A 19195-nucleotide genomic window follows, 5' to 3' on the forward strand; every position below is an offset into this window, starting at 1 on the left:
CCTCTGGGCTTTTTCTTCATATTGATGTATCCAGTTTTATTATTGGCTTCAGGGAAGGATTTAGATAGGTGCCAAACATTCTTGTATTGAGTTATATCCAAACCAATGTGCACTATCTGCAGAATACACTGCAGTAATTTGTTTTTCAGCAGTACCTCCTAAACCATAGCCCTACAGAGTGAAAGGATCAAGCTGAAACATTCCCTTGCACCATCCTGATTTAGATATCTATCACATTCCTTCAGGCTTGATGGATCAGAGTCGTAAACCTGCCTCCCCAACATCTGTGTGTGAGAACCACCACTACATGGACTGTGAGGTGATCTGGCATGTAGTTTGTCATGGGTCACTAGAGATGGATAATTAATGTCAACATTTCAAACATTGAGGGGACGGAACAGGAAGAAAAAAACTGAATACTGGTCTCACTTCCTTTTGCAAGTACTTCTTGTTACCTTAGTAAAGCAATCACCACAATCAATGATCCAGCCTATTTGGACATTCTCTTTCCTCCCCCTTCTATCAGGCAGAAGGTACAATATAAACCCCGAAAACATGTGCCACCAGACACAAGAACAGCGTTTATCCTGTTGTTATAGGACTTTTAAATATCCCCTGACTTACTTAAGCCCTTAACCCCTACTAGAGTATAGGCATTAACAGCAGCTCACTAGTCCTCCATACTGGGTCAGTCTTTCAAGTTGTCCCTAGGTGTAGCGAATCTGCGAAGATACTTCCTCTCCAAGAAATTTGGTCTTTAAAGCTTCAGTTAGTGTTTCTGTAGCTCTGAATTTCTGTGGGATGGGGTAACTAGCCCTGTGCCCAACCCTCCTCCTTTTGCAACTGGGTCTGGGAACACTCATGATGGAGACGAATGGCCCTTTAATATGGTAAAAGTGGGCTCTTGACCTCACAGCTTACCTTGTTATAACATTACCTTCCTTGTCTCTCTACACCAGATTGCCTCCATAGCTGCTGCATTTTATTTTGCATTCTGTAATTGTTTTACCTTTTACTGCCTCAGTGGACTTTTGTAATAGGTCTGAATGAACAGTGTGCAAGACAGGCTTTTCACTGTATCTCAGTACATGTGACAGCAATAAACCAATTCCGTTTCCAATGAGTATCCATGATGTAGATGGGAATCTTTCCTGAAAGGTCCTGGCCTCATTCTCTGCAAAAAAAAGATGGACTGAAATGGAGTAATTTACTTAAGTAGTTGGACGTTAGATATCTCTAATATTCTAAATGAACATTATCTAAAAGGGTTAATATCAAACTGCAGGGAATAAAAAAAATTGTACCAGTAAATTCATATGTGCCTGTATACAATATTACCAGGGAAATGATTGCAACAAATATATTTTTTAAATAATACTTAAAAGGATAAATTTTGCATGCAAAATTATATCCAAGGGGCACACTTTCTTCATAATTCAGCATGATGTACTCATTGTTTTATTGTGAAGTTCATAGGTTGCAAGCATTCAATGTAATTTCTGTCATTGAATAGAGAAAATGCATTGGGAAAATGAAAAATGCACTATTTACATATAGCAGAGGGGAGCAGATGAGTCAAATTTCTTGGCTAATTACTCCCCCCTTGCTCTTGGACACATGTATCCTAAGAGAGACATGCCAGGATGTTCCAAAACACACAAACCGTGAGTCAGTAACCTCATGAAAAATGGTTTCAAGGAAAAGAGAATGTTACTTTTGATGAAACAACTTGAAGATCTGGTTTGCACTTTGATGGATTCTGGGCCTCTCTACTTTTTAAATACCATAAAATTACATTGCAGCAAAGGTTATGAATAATTGAAAATCAAAACAAAGAACAGATTCTGACAAACTGAACTGAAAACAGAAAATGCTGGGAGCATTCAGCAAATCAGACAGAGTGTATGGAAAGAGAAGGGAGTTAACATTTCAGATCCAAGACCCTTCAGTGGAATGGGGTCCTGGACTTGAAGCATTAACTGATCGTCTTTTATACAGATGCTGCCTGACCTGCCGAGTGATACCAGCATTTTGCTTCTGTCCTGTAAAAGAGAGTGCACAAGAGGCCACGGGTGGTGTAGCGAATAGTTCAAAGCTTTGCTGCACCAGTGGCTACCGATTGTGGTTCAACCCCCACCACTGTCTGTAAGGAATTTGTGTGGTTTTCCCATGACCTCGTGGGTTTTCTCCAGCTGCTCCAGTTTCCTCCCACATTCCAACGATGTCTGGTTAGGGTTAGGGTTAGTGAGTTGAGGGCATGCTACTTTGGTGCTGGAAGCATGGTGATACTTGCAGGCTGTCCCTAGTACAATCATCAGACTGTGTTGGTCACTTTTGCAAATGAGACATTTCACTACATGTTTCAAAGTCTCAATGTAGATGTGATGAATAAAATAATCTTTAAAAATAAACCAGGATTAAGAACTATATTAATAGTGGGAGAAGTATCTCATCTTAAGGATGAGCTTCACTCTGTCAGTAAAGCAACTTTAGAAGCTGAGGCAGCTGGCTGTTAATGCACAGAAACTGGTTTAGCCTGCAAGAGATTATGAACTTTCTCCCGCAAACTTCTGACTTGGAGGTGGACACGTCCTACCACCTACAGAAAGTCTGTGCATTTTCGTTGAATGGAGCTCATCCGGGGAGTTGATTTCTGGATTTCCATTTCTTCCCAGCAGAACCAAGCCTCCTAAGCCTGTGCCCCTTGAGAGAATGAATATATAATTTAGGATGACACTAACGTACCATTCTGAAAGTGGTCTCGGTTTTAAACTGGCCTTTCAGGCAATGCCATTATCCAGAAGAGAAAGGGTATATCCATTTGGAAGGCCTAGCTATTTTTTATCCTTCAACGTAACGTTGAAAAACAGTTCATCATCGCCTTTATCACTTTGCACTGTGTGGGATCTTGCAATGCTCACATTAGCTGCCATGTTTTCTACATTGCAACAGCGACCTCAAAGCAAAGGAGCTTCTATAGTTGTGGACACTCAGGACTGGCTCAGGTTGTGAAAACTGCTATTTTAAGTGCAATTTCTTGCTTTAAATTAAGATTCTCACTTGCCTCACTGTTTTGGGAATGCTCCTGTTTTAGGACTTTTCAGAGTAAATAATCTCGCACCATTTCCACAGGAGAATTTGATTGAAATCAAAGTGCAAATTGACAACAAAGAAAAAAAATACAACTATGACCATGTCTTACGTTCCGAAGCAAGTGACACACCTGACAGGGTATTATTTAAAAAGACACAGAACACAAGGGATCTGCTTGCAACTGGTTAAAAGCGTTATGATATTTGTTGAGGGGTTGGGAAGTAGAAAGATTATTTTTGATGATGAAATTCTACAGGGACCTGTATGTTAAAATCTAATTACACAAGCTCTCTTTATTCTAGCCCTGCAGAACGTATCTTGATTCTTTTTGGGTTTTATCCCACTTTTTTGTTTTTGTTTGATAGAATTTTTATTAGTGACTGAATTTGTTGTAACATGGCTGGTGTTAAGCTTTATAATCCACATTTATTGGGACATGGAATTCGTCAAATGCACTTATAGAATATTGGTTGTGTAAATATATCCACATTATAGGCAAGGCCAATAAACCTTGCATTATTTTCTCTTAATAAGATGTACAAGACCCTTCTATACAGGGCTGCATACAATGCATTGAAGCCAACTTCTTCTCCTCAATCTTATCATGTGTGCTGAGCAGTTGATTAAATCCACAAAATTCACTGATAAAAGATGGTTCTGCAGTAACAAAAGGCACAGTTCATCGCAGGCTTTAGCAGGATTTCTTTTTATCATAAAATAGATATTGTTCAGTGGCATGAAGTTGCTATCAGATAAAGAGAGGCAGTTGTGTCTTACATCTTAATGACCAAGCACTGCTCCATTCTGAGGGATCTGAGCTGCAAGCATTTTTGAGAACTCTGTACAGCAATGACCTCGAACCTTAAGATTGGTATTAAAAAATACGACACTACTAAAAAAAATCTTAATTTAGATGTGTACTACTTCATCACGGTCATTGTGACAGGGGACAGAATGTAGACACACTGCAATAATGTTTTTGCACTGTTAAAACTGCATTAATGAGAACATCATTTTGGAGAACTAATTATTTCTATTTGTCTTGTGTCACGCTTTATAATTCCACTATATTAGCACAGGCAAAGCAAATTAATTGCTTTTGCAGAAGTTGAATCATTTCCAAGAATGAGCTCAAATTCACTTATAGACTCTTAATTACTGGCAGTACATTGCATCAGAAAATTCTGTTGATCTTCTTCACTCTCCCTAAAGCAGACATATACTCTGCAATATAGGTGTTAGTATTACTTCAGCAGGGTCAATTGCCTACTGTCTTCTTACATGTTTGTGCATTTTGTATAGGGGGTTTAGGTGGGTGAGTACTTGCAATTGATGGCCACATGACCAATCCAAGAGTTATATGCTTAAAGAGTTAAACTGCAGAGGGAAAAGAGAACAAATCTCACTGAAGCAAAAAGGCAGTAATTAATGCCTCCCTTAATTGTCTTCATAAAATATTTGCATGTGCCTAATTTGCATAATGTGCATGTATTAATTAATCTTTCAAAGGTATTTTATGCTGAAAGAGGCCAAAACCATTTCTTTGTTTTATTCAAGATCTAATTGAATATTTATTCTTTATTTAAAGAATATTTACAGCATCCATTGGCCCTGGTTTGTTCTTAATTTTCCCATGAATAGCTGTGGGAACTGCAAAACTCCAAATGATCCTTTTAAATGAATATACTGAGTTTGTGCTTCTTCGTATGTTTCCGTCAGATGATTAATAGAGCAGGCAGTAATGTCTGTCTGTTCCAAATTGTTTCTATATTTACCCCAGTAAATTCCTCCCTTGTTGCATAACACACAGCTTGATGTTTATTGAGAAGCACTGGTCTGAGAGGTAAGAAGACCAACTGCAGCTCAGAGCAGAGTTTTACTAATTAAATGCATTACAATTCCAATTACAAATAATTATTCTTTTTCTTAAAATAAACTTTGAGTAAGGCAAGTATCCCTTTTAATGTGCCTCCACAGAGTATTTTAAACTATTGAAAGTACTGTATAGTAAACTCTCCATTGTAATGGGCCTATATAATTACAATAGTTCTTTCAGCAGACAGTATTCTTGAACAGCAATCTGCTGGAGGAACTCAATGGGTTGAGCAGCATCTGTGGAGCAAAAGGAATTATTTTGGGACACAGTCTGCACCAGCATTGACCTGTAGGAGAAATTGAAATGCCAACAATTCCTTTCCCCCAACAGATGCTGCTTGATTCTTTGAGTTTTTCCAGCAGATTGCCTGTTGCTCCAAATTTTGGCATTTCTAGTCTCCTGAGTCTCTTAAACTGTGTTCTTTCCTTTCATGTGATGTTAACCCTGTTTATAAATGAGTAGAACTTGTCCCTCTGGAAGCCAGTGCAATCTCAAAGTTGATCACTTTCTTTCTCTCAAACACAAGTGTCAGTGGCAGAAGCTTCATGTATCTTAATGATGATGCACTGTGTTGTCAACTTTGGAGAGCTATTTCTTCAACTGTTTTTACTAGCATTGGCTTTCACTTAGCTTTGAGTATAACATTTTAACACGCACATTCCTATTTGGCCTTCTGTAATGTAACACTGATGAACTTTCCCCTTTCCCTGTGGGCAATGAAGATGTTTTTCAATCAATTTATCCTTTGAAGCAGAAACTGCCAAAAAAAAAAGGATAACCACAAGAATTTGATGCCTTAATAAGTTAATTGTCTGAGCATAATAAGAAAGGGAACCCCTCTGTTGGTATTGCTCATTAGGTTCCTTTCCTGCTCTATTGTTTTTGCTACGTGAGAGGAAGGGAGCAGTCTCGGTTCTGATGCAGAGTTTTGTGGAATAAACTTGAGGGTACAATTGGATTATTGTATATTTCACATGCGTGTCACGCCATTTTTTTTCAATTCCATAGCTGCACAATCCTTTACCCAGCCATAACTCCTGTCAATCATCTGTAAATCAGCGACGTGCAAGAGTCATTCAACTGAAATGACTTTCATTTGTATAGTTACTTTTGATATTGAGGCACTTTGCAATGTGCAGTCAGTGTATTACCCAGACATTTAAAAATCTATCAAAAATATCACACTTCTTAATTAAAAGCTTACTATAGGGAGGGGACACAGGAGCCTGAAGACCCTCGCTCAATGTATCAAAAAGACTTCTTCACTCAGCCATCAGATTTCTGAATGGCCCATGAACTCTGTTATTCCTTTTTTTTGCACTATATAATTATTTTTGTAATTTTATGGTTGCCACAAAACAACAAATTTCATGTCAGCTGAGTTAGTAATAATCATTCTGATTATTACTTATTCTGAATTATTGTAAAAAGAATGTGAATTTTATTTAGGCATTTTATTCACCATCCTCCAGATTGTAGCTTCACACCTAGACTTGTCCCACACAGCAGTTCTCCATTCTGATTCCACACCATAAGTTAGAGAGTCTTCAGCGAGTTCACACACTACTATTAGGCTCTGTGCAGAGATGAATACCAAGTAAACACTAGCAAATCTTGGACAGAAAAGTTCATAATGCATTCCCCAAATTATTGCACAGACGAAAGGAAATCCAAATAGTTCCCTGCAAGAAATCTGACATTCCCAACACATTTTGTGCATTGCCAATCAGCAATGCACAAGACTTCTTGTAATATATGTTTTTAAGGCACAGAAGTGCCAACACATAACTTCATGAATTGCTGTCACTGTTAATAGTGTATAAATGCTGAACATGTTTGTACAAAAACATCTTCCCACTCCACCAGAACAGAAGTGTCAGCAGAAGACAGAAGGACAGAAAAGGCTTGTCCCCACATGAAACCAGAATTAATTTTCCCAGTTATTTATGTTTTGGATGATAGAAAATGTTTCAATAATTCTTTTCCATGTAATTTGCAAAATTCCACGTAAGAAGGTTTTGATGATTCAGATAATGTACTTTTCAAACACTTGTATGCCCCTCATTCCCTTTCTCCTATGATCCACACTACTTTGCAATCGGATTCCTTCTTCTTCAGCCTTTTATATTTTCCACCTATCACCTCCCAGCTTTTTAATTTATCTCCCCTCTCCTAGCTTCACCTATCACATTTTAGCTTATACTTCTTCCTCAAATCCCAGCTTTTTTTCTTCTGACTTCTTCCCTTGCCCTTCCAGTCCTCATGAAAAATCTCGGTCCAAGACATCGTCTTTTCATTCCTTTCCATAGCTGTGACCTGACTTGCTGAGCTCCTCCGGCATTTTGTGTGTGTTGCCCTGGATTTCCAGAATCTACAGAATTTCTTATGTTTGGAAAAGTATAAATTTGTTCAATATTACTGTAATGTTAATTCCAATAATTTGATTAAGAAAATGTAGACCTGGAAGTTAAGTTAGTTAAATGCCAAAATCATGGGATTAAATCTATGTGATTTGGCAGGTGTGATTTGATTATTAATAAGTTTATAACTATGTATAGCACCATCAGAATCAGAACATGGGTCTAATGGCAGGTTTTATGCATTTTTAATTACTGTAGAGTAATGTCCTATATATCATCATCTTCTGGGACTGGAGCACCTCTGTTCTGAATACAATAGACCAAAAAAAATTAACACTTTAGTTTGGGGAACCTGTAACAGACAACCTATTTTGACTGCTGTTGTTAGTTTTATTTTAACCACTTGCCAAGTAGTCAAAGGTTCTTTCCATTCAAGGTCTTGTTCCTCTCTCCTGGATGACTGTTTCTCGAGAAGAGGAGAATCTCCTTTGAGAAGAAATTGGTTTCATTTTATTTAAAATTTTATTTAAAAATTTTATTTAAAAATGCAGAAGGGGTAAAGCTCTTCCTAAGAATGTAAGAAATATAAACAGGATTCGGCTGTTGGGCCTTTTGAGATTGCTCCACCATTCCTCAAGATCATTGGTGATCTTCCACCTCAGTTCACACCTTCTCTGTACTATCCTCCCTGCATCCACCCTGGTGCATCCTGTAAAGATCTGATAAAACTTCAGGAAATCAACTCTCATTTTACTTAGCTCTTAAGAAAACTGTCATAGTCTATTCCAGGGCTGCTGTACACTATGAAAACAATCTGCTGAAGCAGCTTGGAGCTGATCAGCATCTGATCAGCCATGATCTCAGAATGGCGGTGCAGACTCGAGGGGTCGAATGGTCTACTTCTGCACCTATTGTCTATTGTCTATAAAACATAGAATATAAAACATTAAGTACAGTACAGGCCATTCAGCCCACAATATTGTTCCAACCTATTTAATCTACTTTAAGATCAATCTTAACTTTTCCCTCCTATATAACCTACATTTTTGTATCATCCATTTACCTAAGAGTTTCTTAAATGCTCCTAATCTATTTGCCTTTACCACCACCCCTGGCAGAGCATTCCATGCACCCACCATGCTCTGTATAAAGAACTTGCCTCTGACATCCCCCCATTTGCCTTTTCTGCCCTAGGAAAGAAGTTCCTGGTTATCCACTTTATTTATGCCTCTTTTCATCTTGTATACCTCTTTCACATCATCTCTCATCATCCTTTGCTCCAAAGAGAAAAGCCCTAGCTCACTCAATCTGTCATCATAAGAGATGCCCCCTAGTCCAGACAGCATCATACATCTGTGGGAGGAAAGAAAATGTTGATATTTTCAAGTGAAAACCATCCATCAGGAATCTCCCATAGATGCTGCTGAATACAATACAATCTGCTGAAACTTCTCCAGCAGATTGCTAGTTGCTCCAGATTCCAGGATCTGTGTTCTCTTCTGTATCCAAAAAACTGTTTAGTGATCCTTTACTCTAATCTTTTTATGACAGATTGCTTTTACGTAAGGAGACTAAACTGAACATATTATTCCTCAAGTGGTTATCAAGGCCCTATATAATTGCAGCATGACACCCATATTCAAAACCACTCACAATTAAAGACAACATTATACTGTGCTTCCTAAATGGAAAGTCAACAATGTCTGCATGTTGGCTTTAAGTGACTTGCACTAAAGGACTTCAAGCTTCCTCTTATTTACCACTCTCAGCACTTAAAAATGAATGTACTGACTTTCTTTTCTGTACACCAAAGCTTATGAGCTCATGTTTTTGACGTTATTACCTATTGACCACATCCTTATCCACTTAGTTGATTTGTCTATATTCTCCCGAAGCCTCTTCACATCTTCTTCCCTACTCAAAATCCCATGTAGTTTTGAATGGTTAGCTAATCCGGATTTAGTTTGTCCACCCAGTTTTCCAGGCAGTGAACCTATTTCATCTGGTGCTGTCTGGGAACTTCTGGTTGGAGTACTGCTCCTGGGTAATCACAGTAGAGTAATCTCAACACTGGATCACTGCTGCCCGAAAATCAAGTAAATTGACCTATATACACTGGAGTTAAGGAGGAGAGGTGATCTCCTTGTCTCTGACAGGAATTAGCAGGACCAATGCATTGAGGCTACCTCCTCAGGCTGGATCAAGGCTATGTTAAGGATGTGGTTTCAATGTAATGGATCTGCCATTTAGGACTGAGATGAAAAAAAAATGAAGGAATGGAACTGTTTTGATTTTTTTCTACCTCAAAGAGCAGATGGCCTGACGTTGAATTTAAGTAAGATTGAAACTGACGTATTTGATTATTGATACGATGAGCAGAAAACATGAGGTCTGTCCAGGACAACCAACATTGAATAGTGGAACATGAGATCACATGACCTACTTCTGTTCCTGTTCTGTTTGTTCTTACCAATTGTCAAAAACCCCAAATTATCATTTTAAAGGCTAATGAGTAGCCATCAACAGAGAAAATGCTGCATTGCAAGAGAAAGTGTGAACATGGCATCATGCTGATCTAGCAGATATAATATGTTGGTAGAGTACCACAATGCTATGTTACAGGAATAGTAATCCAACAAGCCAGCTTTATAAACTGGAAGTGGAGTTCTATTTCTACCATGGAAAATTGAAGAATTAAAATTTAATTAAAAGCTAGTCTTTGATGGTAGCTATGAAAATACTCCATTCACTATGATCATCCACCTGGTTTACCAATATTTGTCTGTAAAAGAAATCTGCTGTCCTTAACTCAAACTGGACAATATTCAACTTGAACCTGACAGCAATACTCAACATTTGACCCTTAACTATCCTCTGACAAGTGGCATAGTAAAACACTGGGCTCCAGCAAAGCACTTAACGCAAACACAACTTTGCCTGTAAATGTCGTTGGAGTTCTATCTCTCTTTTGGAGTAAAAACAATTCCTGGTTTTACAATTTAGAGAGAGGCTCTGTTATGTCCAAAAAGTTGTTCAGTGGGCATACCTTAATTTATTTAACTGCATCATTTCTGCAATAAGTTTCACTGGACTAGACTCAAGAGGTATCACTGGGTTTTCCAAAATCAACAAGTTAACATTCCAAAATTTGTGAAGCCATCCCACAGGGCGATAAACCACCACAATTTGACATTAGACCATGTAAAGAGGTATGAGGGTAGATAATGGAAAGTTTTTGTTTGAAAAGCATCTTAAGGGAGTAGTGAGAGGAAGATGTGTTTAGAAGGAATTCAGTGTTTTGGACGGTTGGAGACATAACCAACAAAGGTGGACCAAAGAAATTCAAACTTTAAGGAGCATGGGTGATTCAGGTTGTTGCACAGCCAGAGGACATTGCAAACCAAGTGATAGGAATAGAATGATTTGTAAGCAGCCTTCTGGATTTTAAAATCAAGGAGAAATGAAAATGCTAGAGTGTAGAGCAAAAAATAATGTGCTAAAAGAACTCAGTACATTGACCAGCACCTACAGTGGCAAAGGGTTAGCTGATGTAGGGTCTAGACCCAAAATGTCAGTCATCCCTTGCCTCCACAGATACTGTTTGACTTGCTGAGTTCTTCCAGCACTTAATTATTTATTTTTCTTTTAATATTAAAATACTGCATTACGGAGAGCCAAGCAGTGTCAAAAGGCACTTTAAGAAATGTGCATCAGAGTTTGGCATTGCAGAATGTAGAGTGAAGTAGACTGACCAAATGTGTAATATTTATCCTGATTGAGCACACACATGGGTACTGACTTTTGTGGCAAATTGTGGTGATTTTGAGAACAGGTTCGAAGTTTAAAGTAAATTTTATTACCAAAGTACATACATGTCACCATATTACCACCCTGAGATTCATTTCCTTGTGGGCACATTCAACAAATCTGTAGAATAGTAACTGTAACAGGATGATTTAAAGATCAGAATCAACCAGAGTGCAGAACACAACAAACTACAAATGCAAATATAAATAGATGGCAATAAATAATGAGAACTGTAAAGAGTCCTTGAAAGTGAGGTCTTTCATTGTGGGAATATTTTAATGAGCAGCAAGTGGAGTGTAGTTATCCCCTTTTATTCAAGGGCCTGATGAGTGAGGGGTAGAAACTATTCTTGAACCTGGTGGTGCTAGTACTGAGGCTCCTGTACCTCCTACTTGATGGCAGCAATGAGAAGGGAGCATGGCCAAGGTGTGGGGGGTCTCTGATGATGGAGTACTTATTTTAATTTTACCAAAGGGAGCTGAGGGTCATTCAGAACTGGAGAGTCATCACCTGCTGCTCATTTAATCCCAGATCTTTGAGGAAAAAATAGTATTGCAGATAGAACCATAGAGTCGTACAGCACAGAAACAGGGACTTTGGGCTAAATGGTCAATGCAACCAAGGAACCTACCTAAACATCTGCAGCTAGAAACCTTCTAATCACCTATATCCTTCCTTATGAAATGACAGTTACCTTTTAAGACAAATTGGCTCAATCCAGAGAGAACTGCAGATAACTGGACACTGTAGAATTGAAACGTTCCTCATTAGAGCACAGAATTTGGCTATGAGATTTTCTAATATTATTTCTGCTTTTTTGCTGTTCCAAGTACCCACCATGAGCTAACTGCTGCTGATACCTTTAGCAAAGGCAGCAGATGTCCATGATCAAGCATCAAAAAGTCAGAGCCTTAAGGACATGAATGGAACATTAAAGTGTGTCACTAAGCCTTGGCTTCAGTTGCATGTATTCTCAATGTGAACGATGATCAAAAAACTGGTTCAGTTTGTGCTCACACCATATTTGGAACAGTGATAAAAGGTATCTTAGAAGGATTCAAAGAGGTAGTGGGAATAAACTTGCAGAAAATTTTATGCTCGAGCTATGGAAAGCTTTGAATAAATTTTTTTGATCATCTTACCACAGGAAAGCAATAGATTAGCACAATTTACTGTTATTTGACATTTGAAACTACAGAAATTTGCAAATTTTTAACACTGACTTTCCAATGTTAGGTTATATATCCCCACTGGTGTTTTTCTCTTGCCCTTTTCCTCATGATGCTTTGCTAATCCTCTCATATGTATATGTACTTTTTAACATGATTAATTCCATTCCAAAGTCTTTCTTTGTCAAGCATGAAACTCCTTATTGAGATAGGTGCACTTGCACATTTAATCCAGTTGCATGAGGCTTTTTAATCCACCATGAGGTTGAACTTTACTGCTGACTCTCAAATATTAACTCACATATGGTGGGTACTTGAATGCAGCAGAGATGGCTGGATACAATGGAATATTTACATTCCAGTCTAGTATTATTTGAGGGGTGTGTATTTAACATTGTGCATGTAGCCCCCAGAATGTCACCATAATTCATGTTGACCATCATTGGTGATGTTGGTGAATCAGCATATAGGAGGGAGATTGAAATGCTGGCTGAGTGGTGCCAGGATTTCACACTTATGACTGTGAGGATAAGCACAGCTCAAATGCCATACTTAAGCCAGCTGATGACGCCACTATCAAAGGTCAAATCAATGTTGACAAATCAGAATATAGGAGGGGAATTGAAAATCGGGCTGAGTGGTGCTTAGCAACAACCTCTTACTCAATGTCAGCAAGACCAAGGTGCTGATTATTGACTTCAATATATCATTTATTTATTTTTATATTTGCATATTTTGTTGTCTTTTACATACTGGTTGAACATCCAGTTGGTGCGGCCTTTCATTGATTCTATTTTGGTTATTATTATATTATGAATTTATTGAGTGTGCATAAAAGAAATGAACATTAGGGTTGTATATGGTGACATACTTTGATAATAAATTGACTTTGAACTTTGAATTGTGGAATATAATACCACACATAGTAGAACAGTGAAATAAAGCCTAGGGACACGAACAATACTCAGCTAACATATCACAGCTTCTGGCCTGTAGGTGTTTTGAAATATTAGGATTCTTGTGTCATGCAAACTCCCTTTGGAGAGTGAAAATATCTATTGTGTGAAGAATTCATAGAAGAGCACACAGTGCTTCAGAAATGACAGCCTCATTTTTTTTCTTTTCACATAAATGAAGACCTTTTTCCATTAATCACTAATTACTTAATTATAAGAGTTACAGAGCCTGTGTAGCTAATTTATCTTTCAGAAAATTTGGATCAAAGTAATTAAACCATGCACGCACATTGCATTTACTACTTTCTCGCAATGGCCTTAACTTTGATGAACATTTTTATTATAATACTGAACATACCCTTGGTAATAAGACCAAAAGAGTGTGAAGGCTCACTCAGTGAGACAAGGATCTGCAGTCTATGACATGTCCTTACAGTCATCCATCTCCAGGTCTCAATCAAAATTTTCAACACTAAAGCAGGAATTGAATGTTTTTGTAATCAAATCAAAAATAGCACTTTGAATTCAGTGTGTGAGGTTATTCCTGAATCAGTTGCTAAGTTGGTGGGGTAGGATAAAGGTGAATACAAGAGGGTAGTTTTTAGCATAATGCTATTACAGTGCCAGCGACCCAGATGTAATTTCACTGCTGTCTGTAAGGAATTTATACATTCTCCCCATGCCCATGCAGGCTTCCTGTAGGTGCTCCAGCTTCCTTCCACATTCTAAAGATGGACTGGTCATTAGGTCAATTGGTCATAAGGGTGTAATTGGTCAACATGCTGTCATTGGGCCCGAATGTCCTATTACTGTGCTGCATCTATGAATAATAAAAATAGTACAGGTCTGAAAACCTGAACAACTAGAAATTCTTAAACAAGTATTCTAAATACAAAAAGGAGAACAATTAATAATGTCACATACAATCACATAGAAATGTAAGCACTGAATCAGGCTGTTTACTCTTTCCGTGGTATGCAATGTTTGGACTAAATAGCCTGATTCAGCTTGCAGTTCTCTCTAATTCTCCAAAACCTACTTTCCCATTGAAACTCACCACACGCTGACTTTGTTTCTCCTCCACTGCCCCTGTACTGTTTGCCTCTGTTACTCCCTGTGGCAGTTCCTGAGGTACAATGATTCTCCCAAACTCTTTGAGGCACTTCTTGGCAGCTATCTTGTGAGTTTAGCCTTGCGTTGTCAAGAATTGAACCAAATTTTTGAGTTATTAGGGTGAAAGGTTGCCCTCTTTTTACATACAAAAAGCAAAGAAATTGGAATTGAGTATTATGACAGAGGAGACTGGGGAACCAGCATATCTGAGAAAGCAGATTCTCGCTGGATGATTGCACTTTAACTCTAATCAAGTTAGACAAGAGGTGGGGAACAGATTCTGCAAAAATTTGACCAGGGGAGAAATAGATCCCAAACTTTCAAAAGAGAACCATGATTCTTGATTCAAAGATTCAAAGACTCAAAGTACATCAATTATTAAATCTTAAAATTATACAACCTTGAGATTTGTCTGCTTACAGGCACTGCAAAGCAAGAAACCTGAAAGAACCTAATTTTTTTTAAAAAAGCAACCCAGGGAAAGAGGAAAAAACACAAGTCATGCAAACAATAGAAGCAAGAAATAACAGTATTGCAAACCAAATTGAATGCTTAGATCCAAATCCCCAGTGCAGGTCGCACAATGAAATAGAGCTAAAAGTAAATCTCGCTTTTAAAAGTTTAAGGGTTTGTGTCAGTGAATATGTTCACTGTTGACTGAAATGTTCTGGTGAACACTGTAATTTAGCATTGCTGCAGAAATTCAGATGAATGCTCCCCTTTACAATTCACGTCTGCATGTCCGTCTTACAAAAATTAAAGTTAATTCCCATACATGGTTCCTTCCAGTGCATTGGATACTCTGGACTAAGTTAAACTGGGAACTACTATTGTAGGGCAATCCTGGGACAACAAGGACTTCACAGTGCAAAGCCAGAATAGCAGCCCAACAGCTCACTAATCTCACCCCATTCTTGCACATGGCCCTGACACTCTAACCTCTCCACCTTCAGCACCCTGTCATTCAGTTCTGCAATCATTCTCCCCAATAGAGGAGTCCCTAGTGCCATTTACAGACTTCACGTCACACCCCACTGAGGGATCAGCTCAGGCATCAACCAATCATCTTCCCTGTTCCTCTAATCAGCCTTATTATCCCAGAGAGCAGTCTGACCATAGACTGGTACAAACAAGCTGGATGAACTCAGCAGGTCGGACAGCATCCGTTGAAATAAGCAGTCAACATTTTGGGCCAAGACCCTCGGTCAGGACTGAAGAAGGTGGGGGGAGGATGGAAGGTGCCAGGTGAAAAACCAATCAGAGGAAAGATCAAGGGGTGGGGGAAGGGAAGCAGGGAGGGGATAGGCAGGACAGGTGAAGAAGGAATGTAAGGGGAAAGCACTATGTGTAGTAGAAGAAGGCAGAATCATGAGAAAGGCAGCTGGAAGAAGAGGCAGAGTGAGAGTGGGATGGGGGAAGGGAGAGGGAGGGAATTACCGGAAGTTCGGTGTTCATACCAAGTGGCTGGAGACTACCCAGACGGTATATGAGGTGTTGCTCCTCCAACCTGAGATTGGCCTCATCATGGCAGTAGAGGAGGCCATGTATGGACATATCCGAATGGGAATGTGAAGCAGAGTTGAAGTGGGTGGCAACCAGGAGATCCTGTCTATTGTGGCGGACAGAGCGGAGGTGCTCGACGAAGCGGTCCCCCAATCTGCGTCGGGTCTCGCCAATGTAGAGGAGGCAGCACCAGGAGTACCGGATGCAATAGATGACCCCAACAGACTCACAAGTAAAGTGTTGCCTCACCTGGAATGACTGTTTGGGGCCCTGAATGGTGGTAAGAGAGGAGGTGTAGGTACAGGAGTAGCAATAGACCGGCCCTGGGACCTCGATCAAGCCCTTGACCTCTGACCCAATTTCCATCCTGATCCCCTACTTGCCACATTCTTAGCTGCTTGTGAAAACCTACAATGCCTGAGCATGAGCACTCCAGATCCCAGGCTTTTGATGGTACAAAATTCTGCAGCAATAACTGCATTAAATGAAAATCTAGCAACCTTGCTCAGATTTCTAGACCACTATTGCTTCCTACAGTTTGTATCAATGATTTTTTTAATTGCAAAACTTATTTCTTTTGGTTTAGCAGCACTTATGTAAACTCTGACCTTATCCTGTCTGTTGTTTACCAAGTACATACAGAACATAAAACATAGAACAGCACAATGGAGAAGCAGGCCCTTTTTGGCCCATAATATCTGTGATCACTGTGAAGTCAAATTAAATTAATTCCCATCTGCAGGCACAGGACCATATCCCACCATTCTCTGAATGTTCATGTGTCTTTCTAAATGCCTCTACCATGTGTGGAAGCTTTTATCTCTGTGTTGTGCTTTGAAATTCCGTTGACGTAAATTGAACCAAATTCTGCAAGTAGAACTTGTAATCTCCTTTGATTGTATTGTGCTGTCATCACCAATTTCTAATCCTACATTTGAATCTCTTTCTAAAACCCATATTTGATAACAGATACTCAAATGAGGGGAACAGAATTCATTTCAAAATCACAAACACTAGAACTGAATTGAATTGAATTGTTTTTATTACTTACATCCTTCATATACATGAGTAAAAATCTTTACATTACGTCTCTGTTCAAATAAGCAATGTGCAATTTATAGTAATTTATAATAAATATTATGTAAAACGGGATAGTCAGTATAACAGTTGTGTCAGCATGAGTTAATTAGTCTGATGGCCTGGTGACAGAAGCTGTCCCAGAGCCAGTTGATCCTGGCTTTTATGCTACGGTACCGTTTCCCGGATGGTAGCAGCTGAAACAGTTTGTGGTTGGGGTGACTTGGATCTCCAATGATCCTTCAGGCCCTTTTTACACACCTGTCATTGTAAATGTCTTGAATAGTCGGAAGTTCACATCCAAAGATGCGCTGGGCTGTCCGCACCATTCTCTGCAGAGTCCTGCGATTGAGGGAAGTACAGTTCCCATACCAGGCAGTGATGCAGCCAGTCAGGATGCTCTCAATCATGTCCCTATAAAATGTTCATAGAATTTTGGAGGGGGGGGGACATACTAAACTTCTTCAGCTGTCTGAAGTGAAAGAGGTAGTTTTGTGCTTTTTTCACCACATAGCCGGTATGTACAGACCATGTGGGATCCACAGTGATATTTATGCCAAGGAACTTAAAGCTGTTCACCCTCTCAACCCTAGATCCATCGATGTCAATGGTCTTCATTCCTTCTGTAGTCCACAATCAGCTCCTTTGTTTTTGCGATGATGAGGGAGAGTTTGTTTCCTGACACCTCTGTGTCAGGGTGATGGCTACCTCTCTGTACGCCGCCTCATTATTATTTGAGATTAGGCCAATCAGTGCAATATCATCGGCATATTTAATTAGCAGATTGGAGTTGTGGGTGGCGACACAGTCATGTGTACACAGAGAGTAAAGGAGGGGGCTTAGGACACAGCCCTGAGGGGCCCTGTGTTGATGGTCAGAGAAAATCTGCAGATGCTAGAAATCCAAAGCAACAAACACAAAATGCTGGAGCAACTCTGCAGGCCAGGCAGCATCTATGGGAAAGAATAAACAGTCAATGTGTTGGACTGAGACCCTTCATTATTTCAAAATTATTTTTATCCATTAAACTATCATTTCAAAAACATTTTTTTGAGTGAAGTACCAGACAATGTCAAACCTACAGAGAGAATTTGTGAAATAAACCCTACAACTCTATTTTTACTGATTAAAATAAAAACTGTGTGTTACTACAACACAATGCTCTTCACTGGCAGAGAATTATTGTTGGGTCAGTTCCCATCATATATTTGTTTAAAATAATATCGCACCCTTTAATAAATATTGCATGGTGTGCTTGTGTGTGTGTTTGTGTTTTTTTTTGTCTATCTGAACAGAGAATAAAGGAATTTGTTGCCTGAGGGATTAGAATGAACTTCTTTGATGCCTCCTACCTTTGTATTTTCCTACAAATACTTACATTCACACAAGCATGAAGACAGTGGCCAAGTTCAGAAGGAAATAGGAAATATTTTTTAAAAACAGGCCGGCAGTTTTTTTTTAAATGATATTTTCTTCTGAGGTATTTACAATTTAGTTTGAATGTTAGATATACTTAATATTAAACTTGCCGTTGAGATATGTGTGACACTGGAAAAGCCACATTGATTGCTCATCTCCATTAGCCTGTGAGAAGGTCAGAAGCAGCAGATATACAAACTTAAATAAACTCAGATGAGTATAAGCACAACTACCCACTACTTTCACATAAACTAATGGATGAATTCAACAGGTCAGACAGCATCTATGGAGGGAAATGGACAGTCCATGTTTCGTGTTGAGATCTTTCCTCTGGACAGAGGAGTGTTTTGACCCAAAATGTTGACTCTCCATTTCGCTCCACTGATGCTACCTGTCCCATTGAGTTTATCCAGCATTTTGTATGTCATTTTAGATTCCAGCATCTACAGTCTCACGTCTATCCAATAGTTTCATTGTAACCCGACCTGCTGAGTTGTTCCAGCATTTCCTGTTTTATTTCAGCTTTCTGGCATCTGCAGCTTTCTTTTTGCTAATGTTAATGTTTAATTCCTGATTACTTTTGTTAACTTTCATCCAATTCTCCAGCCACTGTATTAGGGTATGAACTTGTGTATCTCAATCATTAAGTCAGTAATGTTCCAATAAGTTCCTACTTGTGTACTTCTGAAATATTTTCCCATACTGAAGCTTAAGATCCATTCTTCAAGCTTCCTGCTTAATTTTAGAGCACTCCTGTATACATCCTTCCGCCTCTCTTTACCTAAAAATCCTTTATGATTTGAAAGCAAAACCAGACAAAAA

General features: G+C 38.9%; 1 protein-coding gene and 1 long non-coding RNA gene across 3 annotated transcripts in view; one reads left to right on the forward strand and one right to left on the reverse strand.

Annotated features, from left to right (window-relative positions):
* dachc (dachshund c) overlaps positions 1 to 19195 on the forward strand; it is a 540735-nt gene that overhangs the window by 508972 nt on the left and 12568 nt on the right. The window lies entirely within an intron of this gene.
* Positions 16000 to 19195, reverse strand: part of LOC132394385 (uncharacterized) — a 54030-nt gene continuing 50834 nt past the window's right edge. Inside the window, exon 4 of the long non-coding RNA XR_009512299.1 lies at positions 16000 to 17907. This is a non-coding gene — a long non-coding RNA (uncharacterized LOC132394385). The remainder of the gene's footprint in view (positions 17908 to 19195) is intronic.

This window comes from Hypanus sabinus, chromosome 5, assembly GCF_030144855.1.
Source record: "Hypanus sabinus isolate sHypSab1 chromosome 5, sHypSab1.hap1, whole genome shotgun sequence".
Lineage (NCBI taxonomy): Eukaryota > Metazoa > Chordata > Chondrichthyes > Myliobatiformes > Dasyatidae > Hypanus > Hypanus sabinus.